Source organism: Mytilus californianus, unplaced genomic scaffold, assembly GCF_021869535.1.
Source record: "Mytilus californianus isolate M0D057914Y unplaced genomic scaffold, xbMytCali1.0.p SCAF_2, whole genome shotgun sequence".
NCBI classification, from domain to species: Eukaryota; Metazoa; Mollusca; class Bivalvia; order Mytilida; family Mytilidae; genus Mytilus; species Mytilus californianus.
In genome coordinates this window covers 58,346,148-58,367,668 of record NW_026262668.1, presented here as the reverse complement: position 1 = coordinate 58,367,668, position 21,521 = coordinate 58,346,148, and positions in this window count along the sequence as shown.

Below are 21,521 nucleotides of genomic sequence, written 5' to 3'. Positions count from 1 at the left end.
ATTACGGATGATTGTCGAATAAATTAGACTTAGTTTGTTTCCTATCTGTCCAAAGAACATCAAAAATAGTTATAACTTATTCTACAATATTTATAATATTTGCAACGTATCCCTGTCAATCCATAATTGTATCATTGCCACACAAGTTGAATGATGTAACCGCAATACTTTTTAAGATTCCGCATGAATAAATACGCCGTATGTACAGATATAGAAAAAAAATCCCAACTCGATCGTTATGCCCGTGTGTGTACAGTAGTGATGTCATAGATTTTAACGAACGTAATCAATGTATCACTGGTAAATTATTAAGTCAGGGATTTCGTTACCATAAATTACTTAAAACATTTAGTATTTACTAAATTCTTTCATAGATACAAAGATTTGATTACTAGTAGTAAATTTGGCTGTACCTGTAGAAAACTTATTAAAAATGGTATTTCACATCCTAAATTTTACGATAATATTGTACTGAAAGCGAGGAAATCATTATGTGATCCGTGTAAACTTATCGAACCTTTAAACAAACTTATTAGTAAAGGTTATCTTATTAATGTTGCAATACGATCTTTGTATATTGTTTTCATTGGCACTAACATCGATTTTGTCATCAACAAATTAAAACATAACTAAATTTGTATTATTTACGAATGTTATTTTTTGGATGTATATATACACATCCACATTTATTTATTTTCTATTTAGAAATTGTTTTATCTATATATAAAATCATACATATTTATTAAAAGGTTAAATCCTAACTATCCTACAGCCTGTCGTTACTGTTATTTTGGCATTGCACAAGTCATGTCTTCTTTGACTGTCCATGGCGTTAAAACACTAAATCCCGCCTGGGATGTGTTTTAACTGATTTTAGTCTCTGATGCATGATTTTTTATTATTAACTGTCTTTGGTTTTTAACTAGCTTTCAGTAACTGCGAGTACTCTCAAATCGTACTTTCGTGTTAATTTGGCCTGTTCACACAATTTGCAATGCATTTCTGTTATTCAATGTTTACCTCTTTTGTGTTATATCTCGTCTTACTATTTTTAATATGTACCACCTTTGGTAAGTATTTAGTATGATGAAAAAAAAATTCGCTTCTGTACTCGTACTATGAATAACAAGTTTATTTTGTAAAAAATACTACTGTACTCCTAACAACAAAATTATTTTATTACGGGTCATCTCATACGTCGAATGTACAAAGTCTCTATTATCAGGGTATGATAGTGTTGTGATCCTACTTCCGTAAAGTAAATGTGATGGCGCAAGCGGTTCATCTAAAAGTTCTGATGAGACGTAAGTTAACGGACGGTCGTTCAGAATAGTTTCAACTTCAGTCACAATTGTCTTAAGAAGTTCTGAGTTGATAAGGGAACGTCCGAAAACTATCTTGACACAATCTTTTTTAATTCATACCAATCTTTCTCAAAAGCCACCGTACCACGGTGCGCGATTTGGTATAAAAGTGTTGCCATGGAGAACATTAAGAAATGAACAAATGGAAAAAGAGAGAAGAAGGATACCAAAGGGACATTCAAACTCATAAGTCGAAAATAAACTGACAACGCCATGTCTAATAAAGAAAAAGACAAACAGACAAACAACAGTACACAAAACACAACATAGAAACCAAAGACTGAGCAACACAAACCCCACCAAAAATTGGGAGTGATCTCAGGTGCTTCGGAAGGGTAAGCAGATCCCGCTCCATATGTGGCACCCGTCGTGTTGCTCATGCTAGTACAAACCCGGTGATAAGTCTAATTCGGTAGGACACATTCAGGGAAAAGGAGACGGGAGTGTAGTTACGGCGATTGGAACATATCCGTTGTCATCTGTGAAACTCATTTTTCATTTCGGTAAACCAACTCGTGATGGCGTCCGTAAAATGTACGAAGGGAAGATTTCAACTTCACCACTTGGAACTCTTGGTTTAATAGCTTTCTTGTGAGCAGCAACCCTCTATCAAGGAAATCATGATAGAAAATACAAGCCCTGGAATATCGTATCAACTGGGAGATATATACTGTGAAAGTACTTTTATTCGTGGGGTACCAATTTTTGTGGTTTTCGTGGATGGTTTTATCCACGAGTTTAAGTCTCCAACGAAATATAACAACTGTTGTCCAATTCCAGACATGGAAAGATCCCCATGTAGGTTTGACTACATGGATGCGGGCATATACAGTACTACCTGTGACATTCTCTTAATAATGGTGGCCAAAAAAAACTATGTCCACCATGATGGCCCTATATGTCCAACATTATACCCCCTGTTGCTTAATTAATACACAAGGTATTAATAAAAAAATAGTCAAGGGTAAAGGGAAATCATGATTGCATTTAAGTGATAAAATTATATAACTTACAGCTCAAGTATCTCAGGTAAAATATATGTGTTTGTCAAATTTTATTACTGTGATTATGGCAAGAAAAATCTATAAAATAAAATGAAATAATAAAACTAATATTTTTTTGAAAAATTGTCTCATGACCTCAGCTTTTATATGTAGCTTATACTGCCGTGACTGTTTGTTTTGCTGTTATACCTTTTAAATAATTTTCTCAATTTAAGTTATTTTTTACATGTATTTTTTGGCTAGTGAAGAATAAATGAATCTCTTCTTCTAATATATATTGCAAACCTGCCTTTTTCTATTAAAAAAGGCGTTTCTCAAATTAATTTTCTAAAATCAAAATTGTTTAGACTTAGAGATACTGATCTTCATTCAACATTGTTTAACAAATGTTTAAGATTAACTTTAGTAGGACTTATTCTAAATAAAATGTAGGCAGTTCATTCTCTCTCTATTGAATAAAATATCCAAAATATTCATTACAGCAAAATTTGATAATATCTTTATTGTCATATAAACAACAACAAAAAAACCCAAAACCAAACATTATAACGCAAAGCAATAATAATTCTATAAGAAATGAACACATGGAAAAAAAATATAAGGTTTTTGCCCTCAGTTCTATAAATGACTGCTTTATAAAAGATCCAATATTTTAAACATGTTCCATGTTAGAGAGGTTTAGCATTTCTTTTACTTTTTGTACTTGGCATTATTATGAGAAGGTAAACAATTTTCAAATAGATTCATGTATTTAGTTTTGATGTTATATTTGTTATTCTCATCGGATTTTGTCATATGTCTTATCGTTTGTAGTTGTAAATCTTATTTTTTTTTCTGTTGTATTCGTGTGTTATGGTAAAGATAATTAATCACCCAGTTCATTAATTAGATTTTAGTTTGGGTCAACTAAATTTATACAATATATTTGGTTTACAGTTTGATTTAGAAGAAACACCGACATAGCTAGATAATACTATTAATTATCTAATTACTACCACATTTTATATTAATTAGTATTGTAATTTTCATTGTTATTAATAAATGTTATATGAGTATTTTAAACCAAATCTTGAATTCTATCCTAATTCTATCCTATTTAGGGGAAATTTCAGAAATTCAAATGTGACGTCACCCCTTTTTTTGCGTTGATCTCTTTGGCTAACTCGGCTGTGAATATTCATGTGCTGGTTTATGTTGTTTTATATATTCGTTTTTATTCTGTAGTTAGTCACCACTTCGGTGTTATCATGTATATCTATTATATAGTCATTTGTATAAATTTACTGTTTGTAAAAGTATGAATTGTTCTAAATACTAAGGATTTTCTTATCCCAGACATATAATCTTAGCCGTATTTGGCACAACTTTTTGGAAATTTTGGTCCTCAATGCTCTTCAACTTTGTATTTGTTTTGGCTTTCGAACTTTTTTGATCTGAGCGTCACTGGTTAGTCTTGTGTGGACGAAACGCGCGTCTTAAATTTTAAACCTGGTACCTTTTGTTAGCTATTATTCGTATTTTTTTCTGTCCTATAAGTTCTCCCATTTATTTGTATTGTAGTCCTGTCATGTAATGTTGTCATTTTAATGTTATATTTAACATTGCCATAAAAGCGAGAGGTTTGGCTAGCCACAAAACCAGGTTCAACCCACCATTTTTTTCTTAAAATGTCCTGTACCAAGTCAGGAAAATGGCCACTGTTATATTATAGTTCGTTCCTGTGTGTGTTACATTTTAATGTTGTGTTTCTGTTGTGTCGTAGTTCTCCTCTTATATTTGATGTTTTTCCCTCAGTTTTAGTTTGTAACCCGGATTTGTTTTTTTCTCAATCGATTTATGAATTTCAAACAGCGGTATACTACTGTTGCCTTTATTCATCTCTTAGTTATTTTGTTACTTTTACAATCAAGGAGGAAGTGTTCTTCATCCTCAAGCAAGTGGCAAAGTTTACATATTCTATCCTTTCTAGGAATTTTATATTATCCACTATTTTCTATTTCTAAATTATGACTACTAATTCTTAATTTAGTAAAACATTTGAGTTTACTGTTTTCATCAAAAGTTTTTATTCTAGTTTCAAAAATATTCTTATATTTTTCTTTAAATTCATTTTTAATAAATAAAAGGGCTTTAGAGAGTTTACTTCATTCAAGTCCCTACGATTGTTTACTTTATCTAAACGGCCTGGATTGTGTGAATGTAAGACAGAAAGTCACAGGACAAAAAGTCACAGACAAAGTCACGGACAAAAAGTCTCAGAACAAAAAGTCACAATTCAGTTTTGAGATTATTTTTCTTTCAATAAGAAAACGCTTATTTAAAAAAAAAAAGTTTGTATTTTTCTTAAATTACTATATATAAAGCAACTTTATAATTAAAATTTATTTAATAAATATCAATAATGATAAAAAAAAATAGTTAGGAAAACAACATGTCAAAGTGGCTTGGTACTTAAACAGCTTCATGGTGCCAAGAAATATAGCATTTGCAAGTTTAAAATTTATATATTTAAAGATCCTTCTCTTCTTTATTCAAACAATTGTCAACAAATTATTTGTGACTTTTTGTCCTATCAAATTTGTGACTTTCTGTCCTGTGACTTTCTGTCCGTTTACCGGGTTGAGTGAAATATTTTTGGCATACGTATACCATGAATACGTAACATGCGAGTCCAGCAGTTTCAACAATATAATACACAGAACAAAAAGTGATTTAGTTTAAGTCCATAAAAATGTCACAATCTATAGAAGTGTACTTTAATTTTTCTGGAGACAACTTTTGGCTGTTAACTGACAGAAATTAGCCAAACTGAAGATAACATATTTGATAAGTTTACAATTGTTTCAAAAAGGAAGACATTTTTTTCTTTGAATAATTTCTTTTCATAAGATTCACTTTATTCAAAGATCAGGAAATTTTTCATTAGCATTTTTAATGAGCATTTATCAAATTTTGATGATGTACTAGTAATGCTATATTGAATGAAGGACAGAACGTGAATGAACAAAAAGTATGATACCATTATAACTTATCTGCACTAGATGGGCATTTGGAAAATTAAAGTCTCTTTAGTAATTCTTCATGCACAACTCCGGTTTTGAGATTTGAAAAAAAAAAATGATAAACAAAATTAGTTTTTTCCTAAACCATATTTGTAGTTTTCCTGAATAATAATAGATTGTTCGACTTTATCATCAAAATTTATTGTAAAGTTTTTGTATCATTTTATTTTGTTAAGAAAACAGGCTTGTTAAATTACTGGCTTCATGGTTCCTATAAACATATCATTTGCATGGTAAGAAGTTATAATTAATAATAATTCATTTAATAATGCAAATGAACAATTGAATACAATGTACATCATGTACAATAACTTTTTTTACTTAAAAAATACATTATTTAAAGGATTGAAGTAAGCAACAAAAAACAAATAAAAAAAACATACAAAAATGAATAAAAACAAATAAAAAATACAAACTAAAACAAATCAAAATAAATAAAATCAAAACATAAAAAAAAATAAAAATAAATAAATTTAAAGACAGAAAAATCAACAAATAATATAAATTAACAAATACTAAAGTAACATTTTATTCTACAATTTCAACAATAGGTTAAAATGTCAATTTTAAAAGAAACATGAGTTACATTTACAGGTAAATTTTAATGAAACATACAAGCTGAAAATTTCAACCCTGATTGATTTCAACAGGTAACATAATTAGATTAAACATCAACCTTTGTTTTATGACCCCCATAAATGGCCAACATCTCAAGATTTAATACCCCAATAAATGGTCACCATTTGATGTTGACCATACAAGAGGATGGACATAATTAAGGGAATGCCAACGCACTATGAACTAAATATACAACTTCAGACTGGATTTTACACATTTAATCATAAAAAAATCTAAACTGTACGACTTAAGCCTTTTAATTCTCATGATAAATAAGTTTTGATCGATGATTCATGTCAGATTTTCGTTGATGATATGCGATGATGAAATGTCTATTTTATTTTGTCATAATTATCATACGAAAAAAAAAATTACAATTCAAAGTACATTTGTATATGTAGTAGCTTTTTCTTTTATGAAACCGTAAGTGACATGTTTATGGCCCAATTTACACCTTTGATGATCGTTAATCTGTTCATCATTCGATCTCGAGTAAATTAATTTTAGTGTCATAACTTCCAATAACACGTAAGCATTAACTTAAATGTTTACTCTTTATTTTCTTTCAATCGAGACATGTTGTAAGCATAGATGAATCAGCTTATTTCCAAAAGCAATTATTTTATTAAACACATAATGAATGTTGTTAGTAATGAATAACAAGTGAGTGAACATGTGCGTGTCATTGCTTTCCTTCTAAGCATGAGAACAACGGCAGTAAGTCATTGATACTTCTTAAACTATTGCTCATTTTGTGACAATATACCTATGAAAACGCATTGCATGTAGATTTCTACTAATCCGAGACCATTGATTTCAAAGGATTATTTACGGGCTCATTTTTTTTTAATAATAATTCGATTTCATTCCAGACCTTATGTTGGTCAAACGTTAGCAAGGGAAGTTTGACTAGCTTGTGAATAGTTCCATGCTAACGATTGGTTCCCTTTTACTGCATTTATAATGCAGTTTGTCATTGACATTGACGATAAGGGCTTCGTTACAGTAAAATATGCTGGTTTGTAGATATCTATAACAAATTCCTTAAATAGGCGATAGTGTAACTAATCTGGTCCGGGTGATTTGTCAATTTTGAATTTAATTAATATTTGTATATCGTCTCCTGCATTATAATTAATTCCTGTAATTCATTTTTCACTTTATCTATTGGTCCTTCTCGCTGTTTAGTGAAGACAAAGCTAAAATATCTGAATCAATTCATGCATTATCTGTCTTTCCTTAACATCGTAAATAATGAACGACATAGGGCTGCTGATGAAGGTATATCCAGTAAAGAGCTTCGGGCGCACGAAAATATATAGTGTTATTCTCACGTACTAGAACTGAGTCGATACCACTGCGGGTGGACTGTAAGTTCCCAAGAGAATCGTCAACTGAGTAGTCAGTGCTTCGATACTGACATGAATGATAAAAATAAATTCTTAATAAATTTTCCGTTGATAAATTAAGAAATTATCAAGAAACTAATGTTAGACTCCCTCAGGCAATGTTGACTTTAGATGTATTTGGCTTTTTTTGGGGGTCCCTTTTGGTCATATAGCTTTTTATATGTCAAGGTCTTATACATTCTTGGCATTCAGATGTTTGGGTTTGAGCGTCCCTGGTGAAGGTAAATCCAGAAAAGCGCTTTAGATTCACAAAATTAACAATGGTGTTAGCCGAAGTCCCGAAATGTCAAATTTCCCAGCCCATCAACTGGAAGAAGAACTTCAGGTAACTGATGGATGAAGTTAGGGACTGCATCAAAAAATAGGTTAACCGCACGTCAAATACACATTCACATTTTATCCATGAATGTATTAAGTCTGTTCGGTCATGCATTCGGAAGCGCATTCAAAAACAACGATGAAACATTAGAAAACTGGTTTCCAGTCATTCAAAAAAAAATTCCCGAAGGGGTGGACGCTTTAACTCTTTTCGTTACAAATATTTTGTCGTTCCCGCGGACAAAGACTAAAACAATATTGTGCTTTTTTGGGAAAATTCTTATTCAGAATTGCCTAAAAAAAAACTCATCAAGATACTAGGCTTTTAATTCTATACGCCATACGCGCGTTTCGTCTACAAAAGACTCATCAGTAACGGTCGAATCAAAACAAGTCAAAAGACCAAATAAAAATACAAAGTTGAACAGCATTGAGGACACAAAATTCCGAAAGATTTTGTCAAATACAGCTAAGTTTATCTATTCATGGAGTAGAAAATTATCTAGTATTTCGAACATTTCAAAGTTTTGTAAACAGTTAATTAATAAATATGACCATATCAATGATATTTCATGTCTACAAAGAATTTTTGACGACTGGGCTAATGATGACCTCGGGGAGAAAACCTAAACGAGCAAAAGAACTTGTAAATTACAGAATATCTGGGATCTAACATACTTCGTTCACGAAAGGTCAGATTTAGGAAAATAACGAGTGTAACGAAGCCCTCTACAAAACCCTAAATCCGACAGTGAATATACCAAAACGTAATGTTCTACGGTCTACGATATTGTTTTTCATACTTAATTGCAAATAAACTCACCATAGATACCAGGATTGAAATTTTGAACGCTAGACGCGGGTATCATCTACAAAAGACTTATCAGTGACGCTCGAATCAAAAACATTTTAAAAAAAAAGGTCAAATAAATTACGAAGTTGAAGCGAATTGAGAACCAAAATTCCGAAATAGTTTGTCAAATACAGCTAAGGCAATATATTCTGAGGTAGAAAATCTTTAGTATTTCGAATAATTCAAAGTTTTGTAAACTCATCAAAGATACCAGGATTAAAATTTTGAACGCCAAACGCGCGTTTTGTCTACAAAAAACTCATCAGTGACGCTCGAATCTAAAAAAAAAAAGACCAAATAAATTACGAAGTTGAAGAGCACTGAGGACCAAAATTCCGAAATATTTTGTCCTGTGGCAGAAAATCCTTAATATTTCGAAAAATTCTAAGTTTTGTTAACAGTTAGTTTATGATTCTGACCATACAAATGATAATTTATGTCAACACAGAAGTGTTGACTACTGGGCTGGTGTTACCCTCGGGACATCGAGCCAGTGGTTGCAAATAAACTCATTGTAGATACCAAGATCGACAACGAATTCTCACTAAACTTTTTTTTCTCTGAAAAATAGAAAGTAGATACAAATGTTTAGGTCATGAAAAACATCACCGACTTAGATAAAGAAAATACACCAAAGACGACATCATCAAATTGATGAACATATTTGTTGGAAGTGATGGATTGATATTTCAACAAAGAAGATGTGGTTTGAGTGTCAATGAGACAACTCTCCATCCAAATCAAAATCTATAAAAGTAAACCATTATGTTTTTCAATGGGAAATTATTGTGTACCCCTACTGTCTGATTTGCTTTTAGTTCTCATATGAAGTTGATTTCATACAAAATCTTCTGAAAGACATAAAGAAAATGCATCCTCCCAAATTCCTTAATTTCACTTTTAGAAATGATTATGTCTTGTCACTCAATAACATTTCAGTGAGTGCTCGTATCTCGTTTATCCCATGGAATTTCAAATCAATGATTTTACTAGAACCTAGAAGGTCTGCTTCATATATGGATCTTTTTCTTGTTATTGACACAGATGCACAACTTCAGACAGGATATGTGAGAGACATGACGATTTCAGTTTGTCCATTGTCAATTTCCCATTAATCAGCATGCAGTAGCATACTATCTGCCCAATCGTATGGCGTTTACATACCAGTACTAGCTCAATTGGTACGTTACACGTGTGAATGTTAACATCATACGGACTTCATACTTTATTCGCAGAAAAATTGATGTCCTGTCACTTAATAACCCGCATTTCAGTGAGTGCTTGTAAATATTCACATTATAAGGACTTCATTAACATGAATGTGCTCTTTAAACATAAAAACTACTCCAGGAGGGCTATGAGGAAGTCTTAGATCGATTTGAATCGACATTTAATAAGTCTTACGTTCAACGTCACGAATCGGTTGACAAATACGACGTGTCTGTGTCTCAACTGATAAGTGGTCTTTTAATACCAAAATAGTCATCTGATTCTTAAATTTACCGATTGATTGTGTCCTATTCCCGATTTCACATTTTGACTGGTTGAGGATTTGCATGGCGGGTGACACATAAGAAAATGCCTGTATGAAGTCAGGAATATGTGTTTGAGCTTTTGATTTTGCCATTTGATAAGGGACTTTCCGTTTTGAATTTTCCTTGGAGTTCAGTATTTTTTTTATTTTACTTTTTATGCATAGCAAGAGACGCTTACCCTGTCGAAGTATCCAGTTTCGTCCTATTTGGAGTACGCGAGATTCCCTCGGTTTTTTTTTTATTTTGATTTATGCTTCTTTGAATTACGCGATTTGAGCATCGGTAAACTACTAATGTCTCTAATATAGTATTATTTGGATTTCAATGAAATGTAACCCTCCATTATCCTCCTTCGTTTTTTGTCTTTGATTTAAATTTCCTTACATGTAAGAATAAAAGGAGAGGTGATGTATTCGTCGATGAGTCGCCAATCCAACCACAAAAATAGCAAAAAATCATTTAGAGGACAACAATAGTGGCCTATCAAACATATTATGCTCTCGGACAGTCCTTTGGAATTGCTTGTTTACTTGTAAACTGTTGATGTATATTGATTTCTGCTCCTTTGTATTATATCTAATTTCTTGGTTGTTTCTTGGAAATGTGTTCTTGTGCTTCTTGTGCTTAATCTTTTCTCTGAGTTGTGCGTCATTTTAAAAATCGCTTCAGACGTATTAATATGATAAAGTGTTATGTTAAATTCGAAATCTAGTTTTCTCATTTTCCTACGGTTTCATATTCATATCTACAAGGTCTTTAAACTTTTCAAAGAATAATGTTCAGTTTGTTTATACAAAATTTCTTTTCGTCGGTAGTTTCTTTCAATTTAAAGTAGATAATCCACAAATTGTATAGTCCTTCGTTACCATACCATCTCCTTTAGTATTCCATGTTTCCAAATCTATGTACTATCTCCTTAAGTATCCCATGTTTTCAAATCTATGTACGATCTCCTTTAGTATTCCATATTCCATATCTATGTTCTATCTCCTTTAATATTCCATAGTTCAATATCTATGCTCTATTTCCTATAGTATTCCATGATTCCAAATCTATATACCATCTCCATTAGTATTCCATAGTTCCATATCTATGTACTATCTCCTTTAGTATTCCATGATTCCAAATCTATATACTATCTTCATTAGCCTAAGTATTCCATAGTTCCATATCTATGTACTATCTCCTTTAGTATTCCATGTTTCCAAATCTATGTACTATCTCCTTTAGTATTCCCTGTTTCCAAATCTATGTTCTATCTCCTTAAGTATTTCATGTTTCCAAATCTATATGTTCTATCTCCTTTAGTACTACGTGTTTCCGAATCTATGTTCTATCTCCTTTAGTATTCTAGGCTTCCAAATCTATGTGCTACCTCCTTTGGTGTTCTATTTTTCCAAATCTATGTTCTGTCTCCTTTAGTATTCCATGTTTCATTTTGTTTATTTTCTTTGGTTACATCTTCTGACATCAGACTCGGACTTCTCTTGAACTGAATTTTAATGTGCGTATTGTTATGCGTTTACTTTTCTACATTGGCTAGAGGTATAGGGGGAGGGTTGAGATCTCATAAACATGTTTAATCCCGCCGCATTTTTGCGCCTGTCCCAAGTCAGGAGCCTCTAGCCTTTGTTAGTCTTGTATTATTTTTAATTTTAGTTTCTTGTGTACAATTTGGAGTTTAGTATGGCGTTCATTATCACTGAACTAGTATATATATTTGTTTAGGGGCCAGCTGAAGGACGCCTCCGGGTGCGGGAATTTATCGCTGCATTGAAGACCTGTTGGTGACCTTCTGCTGTTGTCTTTTCTATGGTCGGGTTGTTGTCTCTTTGACACATTCCCCATTTCCATTCTCAATTTTATTTTTTACAGAGTTTGTCTTTAGTGCCGTGTGGAGACAGTAGAGTGCCTCTCCGTGCTTCAGGTTTATGCTCTTATAATATACTAGATTATGGAGTGTCTGTCCGAGCGAGAACTTCTCTAGGTCATTACTTTAGGATTATTTATCAAAAAGTAGTATTTCAATATTCAGCCCCATTCTACTATTTAGTCAGAATTCAGCCGCTACCCTGATATACCCTTTATTTTTCGGTAATTAATACGGATAGCGTTTGACATCTTTAGCCGAACAGATTTATCATTTTTACATAATTTAATTCATTGTATGCTGGTTCATATTCTGGACGCCAGTCTTTGCTCCTTTCTAATATAATTCACAAACAAAAAACAAATATGAAGCTTAGAAATGGAAAAATATTAAATACTAAACTCGTTCAAAGGGTATCTACACGTCTCAATCTTCAAAATCGCTTATCTAAAAATACTACCATCGCTAACATTTTTAACAATAAAAATCGTGGTTACCCTTCTATCGATAAGTGTCATGCCAAAAAATGACTTACATGTCCCCGTCTTTCCACCAACAATACGGTAAGATCCACGTTTAATGGTCGCACATTTTCTTTAAATTTTGAAACTGATATAACTTGAAAAACAAACAGTATTATTTATTTACTCACATGAAACAAACCGGGATGCGGTATTCAGTACGTAGGTGAAACTGGACGATATTTATCTAAACGCACTCAAGAACATCTGTATCGATTTAAAAGACCCAATAAATTCAAAAGTATCATTTATCAACACCTTAAGAAGCACAATCATCCTATTAAATATTTAGCAGTTCAACCTTTAGAAGTAGTAATTAAGCAGCCTGGTGAATCTCATTCAAAGTTTGTACGATCACGGAAAATAATTGAATTAAATTGGATTAAAAAATTACAGACAGTCTACCCTCTCGGTCTTAATGATAATATCATGGGAATTGGTAATATATCAAGAACCGATTCTGTTAACATTTTGGATATAGTTTCTAAAACTGTTCGTAAAAACCGTTCTCATGGTCGTAGAAAAAATCGCAATCAAAGAAAATTTCGGACCAATCATACCAATATTTCGGACCTAATTTCTATTTCAGAAAACAACGGCAGACATTATCTGTTAACAAAGCTCTGTTCATTACCGGTTAATAAGTTAAATAAAATTTTAGAGGATTGCAACACAATTTCATATAGCAGTCCTAAGTATGAAATCGTTCAAATTATAATGGCATATTGTTATTCTAAACTGTTTCCCAAAATTGATCGCCCTGAAGATCATAAAAAACAGTTTATTAAAATAAAGTATGTCAATAAAGGTTTTGATTTTGTAAATATTGCCGGTATTTTTAACGACCATTCTGTTAAAGAACAAATTCCGGGATATTTTGATAATACTGAGCTCCCTCTTATTTGTTATATTTACAAGAAATCTACCCGGAAATTTGTGTTTAATTATAGCCAATTGTGTAAAGATGTTAATATCAGTGAAAATACACCTACTTCATGTAATTGCAGTAATTCCGAATACATTTATGGACCCATTTCCCATGTTATAACAGGAGATCTTAACATCGTTCAAGACCGAGAGTTAAAATCATTCCTCAGTAAAGGACCTAAATATCGTCCCCCGTCAATTATTAATTGGAATGAGTGTCGTAATATCATCCACGACTCACTCCATACTTACTGTTTGAAATGGATAAAACGGGAAAAAGCTGACAAAAAATCTTTGGACTCTTTTTTTAATTCAGTAATGAACATAGTTGATATACGTATTCAACATTTTAAAGAACATTTTACTCTTAACAATAACCACAATAAACCTATTTCTCGTATCAAACATAAACTAAAAGAACTAGCCAAGGAATTTGTTTTTGTCCCGGCCGATAAAGCTGCTAATAATATTATTATTGTTTGACGTAAATTTTACATTGAGGTTCTGAAAAAAGAAATCACCAATTCACCAACATTCCAACTGACTCCATTTTCAGAAAACGACATCTGTAACAAACATAAACTTTTAGCTACCGCTTTACAAGCAGAACCAAATACAATGAAAGTCCCAACTATGTATTGGCTTCAGAAGCTACACAAAACACCTTACAAATATAGATTCATTTCGTCTTCAAGCCATTGTTCCACTACTAAATTGTCTATTCTTCTTACCAGTACACTTGGTACAATCAAAAACCTGATAATAAATTGTTCAAATAAGGCCTTCGAAAATAGTGGAATTAATTACTTTTGGAGTGTGAAGAACTCGTTGGAAGTACTTGATAAATTACATGCATATATTGGTGATTTTGAATCTGTTCAAAGTTTTGATTTTTCTACCCTATATACCACATTGCCTCACATTCTCATTAAGAAAAAATTCACACACCTAATTAAATGGGCATTTAAAAAGTCAGAATGTGAATATATATGTTCAAACTCTTTTAGGTCATTTTTTAGTAGCAATAAACAAAAAAACTATGTCAATTGGACATGCTTTGATACTATATATGCCCTTGAATTTTTACTAGATAACATTTTTGTTCGCTTTGGAGATTCCGTATATCGTCAGGTTATCGGAATTCCAATGGGGACTAACTGTGCACCACTTATTGCGGACCCTTTTTTTGTATTGCTATGAGTTACAATATATGACAAAAATCAGCAAAGACCCATCGAAACAACATCTGATACACAAATTTAATAATACTTTTAGATATTTGGATGATATTTTGACTCTCAATAATGACGACTTCAGTATGTATACTAAAGAAATTTATCCTGTTGAACTTACTTTAAATAAAGCTAATACTAACAATGACCACTGCCCTTTCCTCGATCTTGATATCTATATCATTAATGGAAAGCTTAATACTAAAATATATGATAAAAGAGATGATTTTTCATTTCCTATCGTTAATTATCCATTTTTAGATGGTGACGTTCCCTTGTCACCATCTTACGGTGTTTATATATCTCAACTTGTACGATTCGCTCGTGTATGTAACAATGTTTTAGATTTTAACGAGAGAAATTTATGTATTACTGAAAAATTATTACACCAGGGTTTTCGATATCACAAACTAGTCAAAACATTTACTAAATTTTATCATCGGTATAAGGACATCATTCGTAAATATAGCTCAACATGCAGACTTCTTATACGTTCAGGTATTTCACATCCAATTTTTTATGGAAATATTCTTTATAAAGCACAAAAATGTCAGTATTCACCTCTGAAGCTAACAAAACCTTTAAATAGACTAATTAAGAAGGGATATAGTTACGATACTGTTGTCAGGTCATTAAAGATTGCATATTTTGGCGTTAATATTGATTCACTTATAGGGTCTTTGCATCGGCACTAAACACATTTTTTTTTTTTTTTTTTAAACCAGTTGTTGGCATGACACGGGTTATGTTCTTCTCATATATGTTATGATGGTATGATACTAAACCCCTAACGGGAAGGATTGCGCCTGATATTCATATGATGAAGACATAATCTTTCAATCAGTTTAATTGAAGTCTGGAGCTGGCATGTCAGTTAACTGCTAGTAGTCTGTTGTTATTTATGTATTATTGTCATTTTGTTTATTTTCTTTGGTTACATCTTCTGACATCAGACTCGGACTTCTCTTGAACTGAATTTTAATGTGCGTATTGTTATGCGTTTACTTTTCTACATTGGCTAGAGGTATAGGGGGAGGGTTGAGATCTCATAAACATGTTTAACCCCGCCGCATTTTTGCGCCTGTCCCAAGTCAGGAGCCTCTAGCCTTTGTTAGTCTTGTATTATTTTTAATTTTAGTTTCTTGTGTACAATTTGGAGTTTAGTATGGCGTTCATAACACTGAACTAGTATATATATATATTTGTTTAGGGGCCAGCTGAAGGACGCCTCCGGGTGCGGGAATTTATCGCTGCATTGAAGACCTGTTGGTGACCTTCTGCTGTTGTCTTTTCTATGGTCGGGTTGTTGTCTCTTTGACACATTCCCCATTTCCATTCTCAATTTTATTCCAAATCTATGTACTATTTCCTTTAGTATTCCCTGTTTCCAAATCTATATACTATCTCCTTTAATATTCCATATTTCCAAATCTATTTTACATCTCCTTCAGTATTCCATATTTTGAATTATATGTTCTATCTCCTTAAGTACTAGTATTCCATGTTTCCAAATCTATGCACTATCTCCTTTAGTATTCCATAGTTCCATATCTATGTTCTATCTCCTTAAGTATTCCATAGTTCAATATCTATGTTCTATTTCCTTTAGTTTTCCATGATTCCAAATCTATATTCTATCTCCATTAGTATTCCATAGTTCCATATCTATATACTATCTCCATTAGTATTCCATAGTTCCATATCTATGTACTATCTCCTTTAGTATTCCATGTTTCCGAATCTATGTACTATCTCCTTTAGAATTCCATGTTTCCGAATCTATGTACTATTTTCTTTAATATTCCCTGTTTCCAAATCTATGTTCTATCTCCTTTAGTATTTCATGTTTCCAAATCTATATGTTCTATCTCCTTTAGTATTACATGTTTCGAATCTATGTTCTATCTCCTTTAGTATTCCAGGCTTCCAAATCTATGTGCTACCCCCTTTGGTATTCCCTTTTTCCAAATCTATGTTCTGTCTCCTTTAGTATTCCATGTTTCCAAATCTATGTACTTTTTTCTTTAGTATTCCCTGTTTCAAATCTATATACTATCTCCTTCAGTATTCCATGTTTCCAAATCTATTTTACACCTCCTTTAGAATTCCATGTTTTGAATTATATGTTCTATCTCCTTTAGTACTAGTATTCCATGTTTCCAAATCTATATAATATTTCCTTTAGTATTCCATGTTTCCAAATCTATAAACTATTTCCTTAAGTATTCCATGTCTTCAAATCTATGTGCCATCCCCTTTAGTATTCCATAATTCCAAATCTATGTACTTTCTCCTTTAGTATTTCATGTCTCCAAATCTTAGTATGTAATACCGCCTTTAGTATTCCATGATTCCAAATCTATGTACTATCTCCTTTAGTATTCCATGATTCCAAATATATGTACTATCTCCTTTAGTATTCCATGATTCCAAATGTATGTACTATATCCTTAAGTATTCCATGTTTTCAAATCTATGTGCCATCCCCTTTAGTATTCCATAATTCCAAATATATGTACTTTCTCCTTTAGTATTTCATGTCTCCAAATCTTAGTATGTTATACCGCCTTTAGTTTTCCATGATTCCAAATCTATGAACTATCTCCTTTAGTATTCCATGATTCCAAATCTATGTACTATCTCCTTTAGTATTCCAGGATTCCAAATCTATGTACTATTTCCTTTAGTATTCCATTATTGCAAATCTATTTATGGATTCAGAAATACTGATGTACTGTCACTTATTAATTCACATTTCAGTGAGTGCTTGTGAATATTCACATTATATGGATTTCATTAACATGAATGTGTTCTTTATATAAAAAATGCTCTAGCAGGGTTTTGAGGAAGAACGAATGAAATCGACAATTAATAAGTCTTACGTTCACCATCATTGAATCATCATTTCCGTTGACACTACAGTTTAGTTTTTTTGCTTGCTTATATATATATAGCGTCACCCTCTTCTTATTATATTATCTTAGTTTGTTTGTGAACATTAGATAATCATCCATCTCTTCTAGTGAATATTCTTCCTTGCTAGTTGCGAAACAAGTTTTGGGTTTAACTTCAATTATTCCTTAGGTTTTATTCAAACTTTCATCTCATATGATTTTGATTCTTTAGATACATTAATTACGTGTTTTAATGGTCCTTTCAATTCGGTGAGCAGTTATAACATTTTGAATCTCTGCAAAACACTTTCATATTAACTTAGCAAACAGATCTTGTAATATTCAATCATACCATGATCCTTTGAAAATCTTATTTATTTGCTACAACTTATACAAAGTCTTCCTCTTTAATGAAAAAGATGAATATGCCATAAACAGTAATAACTAGAACTGTGATGAGATGATTAAAGTATTAATTTTCGTCTTTACAATATATTTATGCGTCTCGGTATTAATATTTATCGGTTGAAGGTATTCCTATTGGCGCCAATTCCGCACCTTATCCTATATTATTTATATGGATCAACGTTTATGGTTAATCTCAGTAAGGATTTAATTGTTGAATTGCATTCAATTGCGAAATTTGATAACAATTTCCGCTACCTTGATGAAAATAACCAAAATTTCTCTTTTACCAACGGGAATATTAGTCAAGTTATTTTTCACTCATTATTTAATCTAGTCTATTCATATTATCAAAATTTCATGAAAATTTTCATAATTTAATTGTTTATTTCTTAAATTAAAATTTTTAGTAAACATGTATATCATTTTAGTGTCTATAAACTATGTCTAGTGCTATATCTGTGTCTTTGTAATATTTTGTATCTGTCAAATTCATGCCTTTTTATCTTGAATAAATATATATATATATATATATATATATATATATATATATATATATATATATACTACCGGGAAATGACTTAAAAGAAAGGCACTGGCTACGGTTACATGGAAATGTAACAATAATAAAAATATTATTGTTATATTGGAGACTAATTGCCGGAATGCAGGGTTGGGTAAGGAACCGATTTATTACGAATGTAACAATAATAATTGATTCTACGGTTACATTGCGTTATTGTTTCATTAATGCACTTCCGAATGTACGCAGGGACTAGAAATATATATATATATTATTTAAAATAAGACTTTTATTTGAATTTTACAATAATGCATACATTTTTTTTTATTATTTACAATGACAGACAGTTTCTTCAAATCCAGTATGTTGTTTTTGGGAGTATGTTTTAGTTCGTCGGATTTTTGAGAAACCAATTTAAGCAGCCATCACAAACGAGTGATGCAACAATGTGCACGTCTGTATTGCATCAGGGACTTTCTATACTAACATAGAAAGTCCCTGATTGCATACTATTCAATTCTATTCTGCACTTTCCCTTTTTGAAAGATAAAGAAACTATCGACGTCTGTCATGCTTCAGGAGAAAAATATTTTTTTACTTTTGCAATGTTTATATTTTTGTCCAATACTTTTGTTGTAAGCATGTGAGGTTGTACCGGGTAATTTGATTTCATTGCCGTCCATTACTGATTTTGTGTTCACCTCCGATTTCAATATCCAACTTAACATAGCTGAAAAAAACCTTAAAAATACAAGTCAATTGTGAAAGCAATTGATGTTTGGATCAGAGTTTTCAATTTCAGTCCAGATATTTTGTGATCGTAATTTCAATCTTATTGGCGAAAAAACTATAAAAGGTTTAAGTTTGATAAATCTATATTTATAGCTACCGTACATTCGGAAGTGCATTAATCATAACAATAACGCAATGTAACCGCAGACACAATTATGATTGTAACATTCGTAATTAATCGGATCCTTACCCAACCCTGTATTCCGGCAATTAGTCTCCAATGTAACAATAATATTTTTATTATTGTTACATTTCCATGTAACCGTAGCCAGTGCCTAAAAGAAATCTATTATCGTCTCGTATTGTGTTTTCGAACGTCTTATGTTTTCGACCTAATTCTACATTCACTTCCCGTATGCTGCGCATGTCCGCGTGACGTCATATTCGGCTGCTACAGTAAGTAACAATATCAAATAATACCACGTGGTGGTTAAGATGTTCCAAGTAAAGTTAATGTAATTAAGTATTTACGTTTTATTATTTGATATCACATTTTTGTACCCTTTTACTAATACTATTTTTACCTTCAAAAAGAATCTATAAAAAATAAACAAATATTCTAGAAATATGGCAGGGGGACTTTTTGCACGTGAAGTTTACATCCAGGTCATTAAGTCACATGACTGTCAGGTGGTTAGTTGTAATACTTAAAGTTATTTTTAATACGGAAATCTGCATGATCCTTACAGCTTTTTACTAAAAAAATAAAATATCGATTAATTTTAATTTACAGAAACAACAGTCTGTCAGTGGAAATACAGACAATACTCACTCCACAATGCCTTCACTTAAGTATTGAACAAAAAAATGACTGTATCGTCGATGATTGCAAGTTCGTTAAACTTGCAAGTTCGTGACATTTGGGAATTTCCACTTTATTCGTAACGTCATGCAAAAGTATTTATCATCGGCAACGTGCTACTTCAAAAAACTTAACCGAATATTTTTCATTGCATTTTCACTAATATCGGCTTGAAAAAGAGTAGTTGTGTATGTTCTAGCATATTATTTGTTTAAACGTCTATTTCCACTACTACTGTTTTATTCCTCTCCTAGAATTTCGTTGAATTCTTGGGAAAATCCTTTAAGCAATGTTATTGACATCTCAACAATGAGTCATCATCTATTTTTAGGTTATGTGGCCTCTTATTCTTTTTTTTTTTAAGGCCAAGAGTATTATTTTTTAAAGTCTGTATGTGAGCGGATTTTTTAAGATCAGAAAATGATTTGATATATTTTGATGAAAACAAAACCTGCCGAATATTGGCTCGTAAAAGTAATTTAATCCTATGCCGTTGAATGCAAATTGCATGAAAAAATACTTTGATGCATTAATGACATTGTGACATCGTTATAGTTATCTTAAACGTTTTTAAAGTGTTTAATTCTGGACTTTCCAATTGACCATTGAAAGTCACGTGTAAAAATTAGAATAATCTTTGTAGGGAGAATAAAAAGTTAGTATGTCCCAATTTCTCTTTTTTTTTCGAGATATTCATTTGTTATTTGATCTCAAATTTATTCTGTCACTGTTCAAATACATAATACAATAGGCCTGACCTATATATTGTTGCACATGCGCAAAAGCCACCACCAAAGACAAAGGTCACGAACTTACAAGCATGTCTACTTATTTTACGGAATCGGGTCACAATATGAAACATAGAAAGATTGACCATGTTTCTGAAGCTATTCATCAATTAAATGTATCAGACTGTTTGCAAATAAGTAAAGAATATTTACATCCACAGTGGATAATATTTGCTCCAAGGTTGTGATTTTTTTCTTCCGTTTCGAGTTAGGGTAACGAACTTCCAATCATCGAGGATATACAAGATCAAACTTGCTTCCAAAGTGCCTCATGTGAAATGTGTACAACTAGTCAAATAAAGATATCAAAATAATATTTTTTATCTTAAAGTTGTATATGTAACCATTTAATTCATTAAGTCATAAGTTTGATCGCCTCCTAACAATTTAAATAATTTGATATAGACATTGGCATCAAATTATAACTAATTCCGGATTTGTATGACATGTCCCTTCCGACTTTGGACCAGTTTCTTAGATAGGTCGAAAACACAAGACGCTATTTTTTGTCAACAACGTGCCATCGATTTAATGAACTCAAATAAAAAAAAATTACTTAAAATCGAAATATATTTCAGATACAATTATTTTATGCACAAGTATA